General features: G+C 42.3%; 1 protein-coding gene across 19 annotated transcripts in view; it reads right to left on the bottom strand.

Annotated features, from left to right (window-relative positions):
- SORBS2 (sorbin and SH3 domain containing 2) overlaps window positions 1–13,056 on the bottom strand; it is a 269,623-nt gene that overhangs the window by 129,352 nt on the left and 127,215 nt on the right. The window contains exon 1 of one of the 19 annotated variants that reach the window (XM_077302177.1): window positions 6,122–6,276. The exons of the other annotated variants lie outside the window; for them this stretch is intronic. The gene's annotated coding sequence lies outside the window, so the exon portion shown is untranslated. Of the gene's footprint in view, window positions 1–6,121; window positions 6,277–13,056 lie in introns of those variants that run through there. 19 annotated transcript variants of the gene reach the window in all.

Genomic DNA, 13,056 nt, shown 5'->3' with positions numbered 1-13,056 from the left:
TGAAGTTGCTGAGAGGCACATCTATTTCCCTGTATAATTACATATACATTTTCCTCCACACTACAGCAAATTTTGCACATTGGCATTATTTCATATGGAGGAAACACCTGGAAATGGGCAGCTGTCTCCCACACAATCTCTACAACATTTTAAGAAAGAAAATTATGTTGGAAGAATGATAAATATAATGGTAAATCTCCCAGCATGTCATTATATTCCATACATATTTTCCAGGGGCAGGGAGGATATTTTAAACATAAAGGAATACCTGAAAAAAAACCTCTAATAATTCACCTGCATTCCACACTGACAAGAGCCCAGTCTAGCATTTTAGGATTCTATCAGCTCAATCCTACCTCATTTCAATGTATCCTTGTTTATCTTTCTCTGCAGGCCAGACTAACTTTCGTCAAACTTAGATTTCTCAAAAATACTATAGTGCATCCCCCAGTTTTACAATGCACCTCCAGTTTTACAAAGAATTTGGATACATGATTAATGAATTTAAAATACATTGCTATGTTTACTCCATGTGGAGCTTGTAAAGATATATTTGTTTTTGAAACACGTCATGGTCCCTGCTAGCAATGACACCTGAGGTGACAAACAGTATCCAATTTACATAAAACTCATAAACACACAAAATTATTTCTGAAGAGGGGAATCACCATATGTCTAAAACACCTTAATTCACCAAGGCAGATTTACATATGACACCCATATATTCAGTTTGCATAGATGCATCAATGGATGATGATAGATTCAAGTGGGTAGCAGCAGCCTTCTATTTCTTAGTTACTTGATGTTCTTGACTGTGTTACCAACTCATCATCAATGTAACAGAACAAATTTTGAGTCCAGTGGTACCTTAAAGACCAATAAAGTTTGATTCAAGGTATGGGCTTTCATGTGCATGCACCTCAGATACAATATCATGGAATGTGTCATGGATTGTATTGTATCTGAGGAAGTGTGTATGCACACGAAAGCCCATACCTTGAATAAAACTTTGTTGGTCTTAAAGGTACCACTGGATTTAACATTTGTTCTGTTACATTGATGATAAGTTAATGATGCAATCAAGAACATCAGGTGACTAAGAAATAGAAGACTTGGGTTCAAATCCCTACTCAGCCCTGAAATTCAGTGGTTGTCATTGGGTCCCTCACTTTCATCCTAACTCACTTCATAGGGTTGTGAGGTTCAAAATGTGGGAGAGAACTTGTGTGCCACCCTGTGTGCATTGGAGGAAGGGTGGAGAACAAAAAGGGAAAGAAAAATCCATGCACAATGTTGGATGCATTATAATACTTATCCAAGCCTCATTCAACTAGTGGGCTCTCTCTTTTGGTACCAGCGATGATTAATGCCCTTTCTGGTGCAACTAATGGTTGCATGGAAATAACTGTGCATAACTTACTACTACACATAACATTTGTAAAACACTAGAGCCAGTGGATTTTCAAAAACCTCAGAACTCTTAGTGCTACATAGACCACCAAGCTTATACATCATGTTTTTTTCTAAAACAGCTATCTTTGTAGGAAACACCTAATAGTTGAAAACAACTTCAACAAATTGTCCCCCACCCTGCTTAGACAACTCACTGGACAGAACTACTACTTATCTGAAAGAACTAGACTTCACAGAGTTTGAGAACTGAAGGCAGAATGGGAAAGGACATTTCAAACCCAGGCATTTGCAACAGGGTAAAAATAGTGATATTTTTATCCTCTCCCCCCACCCCCACTTTGGATTTGGCAAGCCCTACTGTTTTTTTCCTTCATAATTCCTCCCCAAAATGCCCATTCCAGATATGTTTTCCCATGTCTACCCCTATTACAGTGTTCTTTTTCCAAAATTAAATTATTTTGGTTTACCAAAATGTCAGTCATTCATGAACTGAACATATCTTTATATAGCAGAAACATCCAAAGCATTCTCTCAGAACGCGAGTACCTTATGTGGTGAAAGACTTCTTCGAGTGTGTTTGCTTAGGTACCCTGAGGATACTTTAGACATTTTTGTGTCTACCTAAAAATGTAACATGTAAATGAGACAATTGGGCATTTGGAAATGTATTTATCTTATAAGTCAGAAAGCCAGAATTGGCTTCAGCTCCATGTGAAGTATACACTACAAACAGAAAATCTAAGTTTGCTACCAAGCCAGCTGGGTTATCTTGGACTAGTCACGGTTCTGATAGTACTGTTTTCATAGAGCAGTTTTGTCAGAACTCTCTCTCAGCTCTACCTACCTCACAAGGTGTCTGTTGTGGAGAGAGGAAGAGAAGGTGATTGTAAGCCACTTTGAGATGCCTTTGAGTAGTAAAAAGTGGGGTATAAAAACCAACTCTTCTTCTATAAAGAAGCCAGTTTGGTGTAATGGTTAGGAGTGCGGCATGCCGGGTTTGATTCTGAACTCCTCCACATGCAGCCAGCTGGGTGACCTTGGGCTTGCCTCGGCACTGATAAAACTGCTCTGACTGAGCAGTGATATCAGGACTCTCTCAGCCTCACCCACCCCACAGGGGGTGTCTGTTGTGGGGAGAGGAAAGGGAAAGCGACTGTAAGCCACTTTGAGCCTCCTTCGGGTAGAGAAAAGCGGCATCTTCTTCTTCTTTAAATGAAAGGAATATTAATTTACAATTTTACTTAGATACACTTTGAATAATAAAAAAAAGATTTTATGTAAAGTAACCTCCCTGCATCATGGTACTTTTGCAAATTCAGAATGTCCAACTTGCAGAATATGGTGTGTGTGTGCAAATAAGCTGTCAAAGTCAGCATTAAAAAAGGAACGAATAACAAGCTAAAATCAGCCAAATGAAACTGGGCTTCACTTTGAGCTGAAACACCAGGACACTATGCATATATATTGGGGATACGATTACTGAAACAAAGGAGACAATACGGAAATATTTTTGTAATTCTGTTAGATAGGCAAGATGTCTACTTTATTGTATAGTAATTTATTAACAAGCTAGTGGTTTTAATTTGCTAAAGAACTGAAGCAGATTTACCTCTTCCTGGATAGAGCCTTAAAAGGCTAGTGTTAGAAAGGGACTCTCCGTTAAAGGTTGAAATGGGTTCAGTCTGGTAGAGGTTTTTGCTCCCAGTAAATTGTACTTCCGTGGTGGGCGAGCCAAAAAGGCACTCAAGGCACTTACCAAGCCATAATTCCCAGAATTCTTTGGAAGCATGGAAGCATAACTTTCAGAAAAGGACCTTCAAGTATCTCTGACTGGGTAAGGGGCTACCCTCTTTTAAGCTATGACCCTGGCTACACAATATGCCTTATACTATGGATTCATTTCTTTAAAAAAATTAGTGGCAGTTACAGTTGGATTCATATGATTTTATGAAAAAGAAACCTCCTGTTTTGAGTTGTCCATAAAACACCGAGCTAAATTTTCTGGCAGAAAATAACATTTATCCTGTTCAAATGGGCAATAGAGAGGCCAAATGGGTAATCATCATACAGATGACAACTTTTTGGTCTTCCTGTCACTGCCTTTGATCTTTTCAATGGATGGGCAGTGGGGTGAGGGATGGATGGACAACACATACCTCAAGTTGATTTCCATATCAGCAGTTTGGAGTTAGGTGCAACAAGCCTTTCATCTTTACTCTGTAATGGATTGATCAAAAGTCTTCTTGAGGGAGTTTGTACTTCAAGCTCTGATTGACTCAGAGAGGAAACTCTATGAAGCAGCCTTGTACAGAGTCAATTCACAAGCAAATCTAACCTGAATTTTTGCCTACTTCAGTGTTTGAGAGTCAGGAAAAGGGGGAGTAAAACTGAAGACACATTTCACTCTAAAAAAATTGCACACACATGTAATTATATATATATATAGAGAGAGATCTCAAGCAGTTTCACTGGCTAAAAAGTATAAACTAGAGGTCCCCATCCTTTTTGAGCCTGCAGGCACATTTGGAATTCTGCTGTGGCACAGTGAACATGCAACAAAATGGCTGCTGCTGGAGTCTGAATCAACCACAAAATACTGGCAACAACTTAATTTCAGTAACACAGTACAGATCCTCCAACTGTGGTGGCATCTGCTGCCAAAGCGCCATTTTAAAAACTCTGCATGGCCAACTAAATCTCCAATAGTCAATCAGAAGTCTTGCTGGGCAAACACTTCCCCAAAACACTTGGTGGGCACCAGAGAAAATGTCAGTGGGTGCCATGGTGCCCACGGATACCACACTGAGGATCTTAGCATAAACATTTGCTAAATATTTTTTTGGCAAAGTCTGTATTTCCTCAGGAATGGCAATCTGCTCCTGTTAACTGAAAGGACACCTTTGATTTCCTTCCTAAGGATGATCCTGGAAAGATGGATACAGACTGAATCAACACAACATTCAGGACATTAAGCATTGAATGATTCCAGCACTGCAGCTTAAGTTTTCATAGCACACTACAGAACCAGCTGCAGCACACTGGAATGCTCTCGTACACAGTATGAGAATGAGTGGTTTCCTTCCACAGGTCTTCAACCTACCTGCTGGCTTCTTAACAGGAGGTATCACAGACCATCACTAGTCAATCACTGAATCCTATAGCTCTCCAATAAACCACAAACACAGTAAAAATACTTTTTTATCTAATCAAGTCATGACAAGTTCTCCTCCAGAAATGTGTTAAATAGCTATTAATTAACATTTATGACAATGGTTCTCAACCTGGAGGTCAGGACCCCTTTGGGGTTTGAACGACCCTTTCACAGGGGTCGTGGCATAGCAAGCATCTTGGCTAGGGGGTCGCCATCCACACAACAGCCTTGCGGTGTAGATCAAGATAGAGCGTTTGTCTGTCTTAAGCAGGGGAAAAGAGAGAGATAGGCATGGTGGGACAAGAGGCAGAACTGAACTGTGAAACCTCAGAAAAAAAACAATTTATATACAATCCTGAACAATGGATCTTCACGCCTTTGGTCAGTTTTGGTTTAATTTCTGTGAAAGAACACTTGCATAATTTTTGGTTGGGGGTCACCATAATATGAGGAACTGTATTAAAGGGTCGGGGGCATTGGGAAGGTTGAGAACCACTGGTTTATGATAAACCAATGAATCTTGAAAAGGCAGTCTTTTTTGCCCCAAATCTTAGCTATGCCATTTTCAGAGGGAAAAGTTATTCTATTGGGTAGAATTAAATGTGATTTGGAATTTAACTGAATGTATGATGTTTCCTGCTAACTAAACATGAACATTTCCTAATAATATAAAAGCTTGCTTCTTCTGTTCCCCCAGTTAAGTATATTACTTGCAGATGGATATTTCAGCAAAGGATTATGCAATGAGCTGATTAGGTGTAATATCTGCTTTTATAATGTATGCGTTTATAGCATGGGAATATCTAGATAAGCGTCTGATATACAGAGGACATTTAGCTACTCTAAACTGAATGTTATCTGCATATTGGTGGCAGTTCAGCCAAATCTCCAGATGACCTCTCCAGCAGCTTTATGTATTTGTTGAAGCATGAGGTACAAGATGAAACCATGAAGAATCATGTAAGCCTAAGGCAGAGCAGCAATCCCTCAGCATCACACGTTGAAACCTACTCTTGAGGTAGGACTGGAGTACCACAGAACAGTACCTCCCAATCCCAAAAGATGATCCAGAAAGATATCTTGATTAATGGTGTTGTGTATGTGGAGATTAAACTCCTACAGACTGTATGCAAACGGATTGTAATGTAGTCAATCACTGATTGAACTGGGACTCTAAGAACGGAGCCGTGGGTTCTGTTAAGGGCCTATCACATTCCTTGGTGGGCTGTCTGAAATATATAAGTTCCACGGGCTCTAGTGTTTGCTGTTCAGTGTTTCTTACTGGAGTTGGAGTTAATAAAGAGCTGACTGTTTTCAAGAGCTGTATCTGCATCTACCATAACTGCAGACTTAATAGATGGGATCAGAAGCTGCCAAGAGGTCTAGGAAAATTAACAAGGTTGTCCTACTCTTGTCCATCTCCCAGCACATCATGCACCAGGGCAACCAAGGTTGTTTCAGTTCCACAATTCAGTCTGAAACCCAATTGGAATGGATTTAAACAACCCCCTTCATTCAGAAATCTCTGAAAATAGCCAGCAATTACTCATCCATCACCTTGCTCAAGAATTGTATATTTGAGACTGGATTGCAGTTATTCAACTCTCCTTGGTCTAGAGTAGGTTTCTTTAGATGAATGACCCAATGACTGCTTCAAGGCAGGAAGGATCATCCACTTGGGAAGGTATTTACTTTCTCCTGGACGCAGTCTGCCAGCTCCCCCTGTAAGAAATAAGCAATCCAGAGGAGAAAGAGTCATACAAACAGGTGGCAGGTCTTGTCCACATCCTCAAACTGCACAAGGCAAAGGTATCGCATGCAACTGACAAATTAGCACTCTGTGACCAATCAGTCATGTTGCTGCTAATGTACAGTTCAAGTTGGCATGGATGCAAAATATTTTGTCTACAAAGTCACAGACTATGCACTTCCATCAGCCAGAACTCAGCAGGGTCCTTGACCATCCAGAAGAGTTCTGCAGGGCTAAACGGTGATGGTGCCACCATCAATGCCACAGCGCAGGCTTTCAAATGAGCTCTAACCCTTGTCTTGTCAGATTCATCTCAAATCTTCTCCACTGTCACTCTATTAGTCTCCCCTGTCTTTTCATCATCCACAGCATCTCAGTAAGCCAAGTGGCAGCCCAGACTCTTTGACAATTGTGTCAATTGCCCTTGTCTAATGATGTAACATTCACTATGCCAAAGTCAGTGGTGGTAAACAAAAGAATGATTTCAATATAATTATCCTCTGTGAAAGTACTTTTGAATAATTCATGTGAAGGCATACGCATAAAAATGTGTGTGGAATGGGGAAAAATGTCTTTATACTTGAAAGACCAGGGCTTTTTGTGTGTGTGTGATGGTAGAAGAAAAGAAGAGTTGGTTTTTATACCCCACTTTTCACTACCCTAAAGAATCTCAAAGCGGCTTATAATTGCCTTCCCCTTCCTCTCCCCATAACAGACACCTATGAGATGGGTGGAGCTGAGGGAGCTCTGATAGGACTCATCTGTGAGAACAGTGCTATTGGGGCTGTGATTAGCCCAAGGTCACCCAGCTGGCTGCATGTGAAGGCTTGCCAGATTAGAAGCTGCTGCTCTTAACCACTACACCAAGCTGGTTCTCACTGGACCTTTTTTTCAGGGCTCTCCCAAGTCTTAAGGAGGGGACTGACAGAAATCAACATAGTCTTATATACAAGTACTATCACTTTTTTCACAGCAAAAACAATGAAAGCATTGTGAAGAACTAATGTGTGCACAGGATAGCACAGTAATTTCTGTTCTTTTCTATGAAATCACTGAGGGTTTTTGCATAGACCTTTCCTACAAATTTAATTAGGATTTTCACTCTCAATACATTGTTTCCTTATGTACTGTTCTCAGAATTATTCAAAATTATTCCTGTGGTGAAGAACAATTGGTTACCTACAAGTTAGAAACTGAAATGTCAAACATTTAACTCTGGTTCAGTTGAAGATAATTCATAAACCAAGATCCCACTGTTTGCTTGGATGCTGGGGTTTGTTGTTATTGTTATCCTGCATATTGTTGTTATCCTAAACCATTGCTGTTGTCCAAGAGAAACAATCTACTCTGTGGGATTTTATAGCCTCCATCTTTCATTAATGAAGACTCAGTATATTATTTACAGTAATTGGTCTTGTTTCTAGAATTTATTTTAAGAAGTTAAAACAGAAGCCCAAACTCAGTTATTTCACTTGTACCTCTTGGTACAACCCACACTTGCCAACTACCCTTTTGAAGCACCCTGTTTTTCATGTAGGCAGCATGCTAGCCACTAGGATCCTGCTGTGCACTGTTGGTTCTCTGATATCATTCAGAAATTGGGCTTAAGCTGAGCTCATTTCTGTTGGTTCAGTTGTCAGGGGTAAATAAATCCTTCTAACTGGACCATTTATCGCTGCAATGTTGTTGACCTTCTCTCGTACACCTGGCTTAGTATCAGTGAAACTGTTACAAGGCTAGATTAAAAGCCAGCAGCACCTTAGAAACCAACTAGATTTTCAAGGTATGAATTTTCCAGAGGCAAAGCTCCCATCATCAGATACGTATCTAATAAGGTGAACATTGACTCTTGAAACTTGTTCCCTGAAATTCCTGATGGTCTCAAAGGTATTACTGGACTTGAATTGGGTTCTTCTACTGCAGAAGAACATGGCTACCCTCTGAAACTGTTACAAGGCTGAAAGCAGATTTGCATAATCAAACAAGATAGAAATTAGGTTTTGATAAAGGGCTGAGCCCATTCCCTGGTGATCGCTGTCATTAGTTTCAAGTTTCCTCTTATCTGCTTAGCCCCATTCTGACTTCTATTTTTCCAGTACAAATCCTAAACAGAATTAATTAATATACCCCACCTCTACTCTAGGCTCAAAGCCACTTATAGTAATAATTAAAACATTACAAATTAAAATCAAAATAGAATAATAAGCCCTTGATATCTCCCCACCCCGGTAAAATATGCCTCTTCTTTATAACTCATCAAAAGCCCTGGTAAATGAACAAGCCTTACAGTGGCTCCTGAAGATCCATAACAAAGACGCTCCCCTCGTCTCTTCAGGGGGAGACTACGTCAGAGTGGGAGCCCGTGTGGAAAAGGCTCAGGCTCATGCTGATGCCAGATGGGGCATCCTAAGTGAGGGAACAGCCAACAGAAGACCGTGTTTGGTGTACAAGAAGAAGAGCTAGTTTTTTGCACCCCACTTTTCATCACACAAAGGAATCTCAGTGGCTTCCCATTGCCTCCCTTTCCTCTTCCCGCAGCAGACGCCCTGTGAAATAGGTGGAGCTGAGAAACCTCTGAGAGAACTGCTCTGTGAAAACAGCTCTAAGAGAACTGTAACTATCCCAAGGTCACCCAGCTGGTTGCATGTGGAGGAGGAGTGGGGAATCAAGCCCAGCTCACCAGATTAGAAACCGTTGCTATTTAGCACGACACCAAGAATGTATAGGAGACAGTCCCCAGTGATCCCCAGTCCAAGAAGGGCTTTAAAGGTCATAACTAGCACTTTGAACTGAACTTGCTAATGAACTAGCAGCCAGTGTTAAGTGCTTTGTAATGCTCTCTTTGGCTAGTCCCTGCCAGTAGTTTCGGTGCCACATTCTGGATCAGCTAATTTCTTGTCTTCAAGAGAAGTCAAACACAGACTTCTGTGTTTGACTAATCCAACCATAAGGTTACAAAGCATGAATTATTGTGGCTAGCATGGTTGAATGGAAGAAAGGAGAGCTGGTGCACCAGATGCAGCTGATAAAAGATGTCTTAGCCACTTGTCAGACAGTTTTTCTAACAGCAAGGCTGAGCCCATGAACCTCCAACCTCTTAATCTGTTCTGAAAAAGCCAACCCCACCACATTCAGAGGATGTGGATCCAGTCCCCCTAGATCAGCAGGCTTTCTGACCAGCATCTCTTTCTTGTCAGAACTTAAACGAATAAAACCACCAAAGGGCTATTCTCTTAATTGTTGTTGTTGTTATGTGCGAAGTCGTGTCCGACCCATCGCGACCCCATGGACAATGATCCTCCAGGCCTTCCTGTCCTCTACCATTCCCCGGAGTCCATTTAGGTTTGCACCTACTGCTTCAGTGACTCCATCCAGCCACCTCATTCTCTGTCGTCCCCTTCTTCTTTGCCCTCGATTGCTCCCAGCATTAGACTCTTCTTCAGGGAGTCCTTCCTTCTCATGAGGTGGCCAAAGTATTTGAGTTTCATCTTCAGGATCTGGCCTTCTAAGGAGCAGGCAGGGCTGATCTCCTCTAGGACTGACCGGTTTGTTCGCCTTGCAGTCCAAGGGACTCGCAAGAGTCTTCTCCAGCACCAGAGTTCAAAAGCCTCAATTCTTTGACGCTCGGCCTTCCTTATGGTCCAACTTTCGGAGCCATACATTGCAACTGGGAATACCATTGCCTTGACTAGACGCACTTTTGTTGGCAGGGTGATGTCTCTGCTTTGTAGGATGCTGTCTAGATTTGCCATAGCTTTCCTCCCCAGGAGCAAGTGTCTTTTAATTTCTTTGCTGCAGTCTCCATCTGCAGTGATCTTGGAGCCCAGGAAAATAAAATCTGTCACTATCTTAGTACCTCCTCCATATTCCAAGTAGTGGGTAAGTAGAATAATCAACTGTGTCAGAGAATGCTGAAAGATATGGTATCAGTGGCTGAAGATTGTTCCCTATCCAGCATTTCAACTACAGCTAACCTGGTGCCAGCCAGCCCTGAAACCAGCTTAAAATGGGTCAAGGGCTTAGGAGAAATGTTTTGGACTGCACTTGGAACAATCAATCTGTTTGTCATTTAGGGCTGGCAGTTTAACTTCACGGTATCTGAGAGGAATTTGTGTATATCGGCACTGATCGCTGGCAACTACGTTCATTAGCTTCAATACCAACAGTTAGTTTAATACATGATATTCACAGGCAGCTGCTTTATGTTCCTCAAATGGCCCCCTTCATCTTGTTGTATTTCATCACATCAGTGATAAGTGATTTAAGTTACTACCCATTACCTCCTTAATGATAATTAAGCAGTGCAGGGTAAAGCCGTACCGAGGATAAGGCCTGGCTTATTAACTTTCGGCCTTCATCCAACATGATGTTCACGATTCTCAGATTCTGCTTCTATGGCTCATTGTTCTTTGGGTTTTTTTTTTCTTTTTTGCCAAACAGTCCCCATAGTTGTCTCCAGCTGCATGAATTATCCGTAGACTAAAAAAAGAATAGCCAGCAGATCTGTGACCTACTTCAACCCCTGTATCACTTACACTGAAAGATCTCAAGTGGATGCCACTGGCTGCATAATTTTATCATCATTAAATTGTAGAGATAATTTCCTTTGGGGTTTGGGGTTTCTGATTGTGTCATGAAAGTCAAATCCCATTGAGCTCAGTTTGGGATGCTGTTTGGGTAAGATGCAGATCCCTGGACTGGGAACTTCTTGCTATCTTATTTTTTTTTAATCCTGGAAATTTTAACTTGTTCATAAATACTGTTTTAAAAAAGCCTACTAACCACAGATTCTTACAAGACCAACCTGGGTCAATAGTCTTTATTATACATGGAAGAGCTTCAAATAGATTTTCATTTTTGAATTTTTTTTGGACCTGTTTTGTATTTGTCTTGTCTGGACTGCTGATTATACGTTTAACATTCACTTCTGGCTGCCAGCTGTTTTTATTGAATGCACGGAAATGACTCAGAAAAATACCGTACAGAAACAACCACATCACAGTGTCAGAGCTTATCCAACCCCCCCCCCCCACACACACACACACTCTTAAATATGATGAGAAGCAACATTCAGGCTTTCACTGCAATGGTGTGTAAAATTCATAAATGAGTCTTACTTCTCATGAAAAAAAAGGAAGTACACTGGATGACACTCAGCATGATGTAGTGGTTAAAAGCAGCGACCTCTAATCTGGTGATTCCCCACTCGTCCACATACAGCCAGCTGGGTGACCTTGGGCTAGTCACAGTCCCATTAGCTGTTCTCACAGAGCAGTTCTGTCAGAGCAGGGTAGTTGTGAAGATTAAATGGAGAAGAACAGAACAATGCAAGTTCCACAGAGGCCTCACTGAGGGGGAAATGTGAGGTATAAATGAAGTTAGTAACTAAATAAATAAAACAGCTGAATGACATACTGATATTTAAGTGCTGCTGTATTGCACAGCAGACCACCATTTCAAAATACTTATTCCTTGCAGGTCATCATATTTCATACATTATGCCCCATTGCTGCCCCATTGTATCTTGCCCAACAACTATCTCAACAACACATAATCCTAGCAAATTCTCCTTGCTTGCCTGGACAATGTTCCATCTTTATTATTCAGCAGAAACCAGCTCTAGTTTAGCAGGCACAACTGCTGCTGTTACTTGTGCTGTAACAGTGGGGCACCCTTCCCGGGAATAGCTAGAACTTTGGGAGCAACTGACAGCTTCCCTCCCCTCCCCCTTTCTTGTGGTACACAAGCCGCTTAAGTATGAAGACCCCTAAGAATCACACTTTGTTGGGAGCTTTTAAGAGGAGATTGGATGAACATCTGTCAATAGTATGTGGGGTGGGGTGGACTGGATGGTCCTTTGTGGTCCAGCTCTGTGTGATTCTAAACCATACAGCAGTGGTCCCCAACCACCAGGCCACGGCCCGGAAGGCCTCGGCATGGGCCCGCCCCCCCAGTGAGAAACTTCCCAGACTGCAAGCATATCGGCCGCCAAAGTGGCTGATTAGCTTACAGCCCAGCGAGCTTCTTTCTGCGATGGGGGGGGGAGAGGGAAGTGCGGCCACCAGCCGCTATGCACATTTGCGCCATGTGCATTTGCGGCCCCACCATGAGCGCAACATGCATGCACGGCAGTTCCGTGCATGCGCGTTTGCGGCCGCGCATGGCACAAATGTGTATGTGTGGACCTGCTGCGCATGCACGTTCGCATATGGGCTGCCACACATGCACGGCAGGTCTGCACATGCGCGTTTGCGCCATGAGTGGCCGCAAAACGTGCATACGCGAAACTGCTGCGCATGCGCGTTGTGCTCACGGTGGGGGCCGCAAACGCGCATGGGCGGCACTTTTGCATGGGCTGCTGCGCAAGCGCGGCACCCGGATCGCCCTCCCCCCCACCGGTCCGCAACCTGAAAAAGGTTGCAGACCACTGCCGTACAGCATCATGGGACTTCTGGAACCACAGCATGTGCTATATGTGCTACTAGGATAAACCGCCTCTGGCAGAAACTGAATGAATAGATTCAATGAGCCAGTGCAAATATACCAATAGTGATCTCAGGAACACAGGTAGGCTGCGGGACTGGTTCCCTTCTCCATGCCTAGTCTCTCTGTTTCCTGATGTGAATTGACCCTTCCCTCCCTCTGTCAGCTCCTACCTTTTGGCTTACTGTTATATGGACACTCATGTTAACTGTGGTTCACCACATTATCAAATTCTGGTCAAACAGGAGCCCTGTCAGCG

This window comes from Paroedura picta, chromosome 10 (assembly GCF_049243985.1).
Source record: "Paroedura picta isolate Pp20150507F chromosome 10, Ppicta_v3.0, whole genome shotgun sequence".
NCBI classification, from domain to species: Eukaryota; Metazoa; Chordata; class Lepidosauria; order Squamata; family Gekkonidae; genus Paroedura; species Paroedura picta.
The sequence above is the reverse complement of the archived record's forward strand: the minus strand, read 5'-3'. Positions and strand labels throughout refer to the sequence as shown.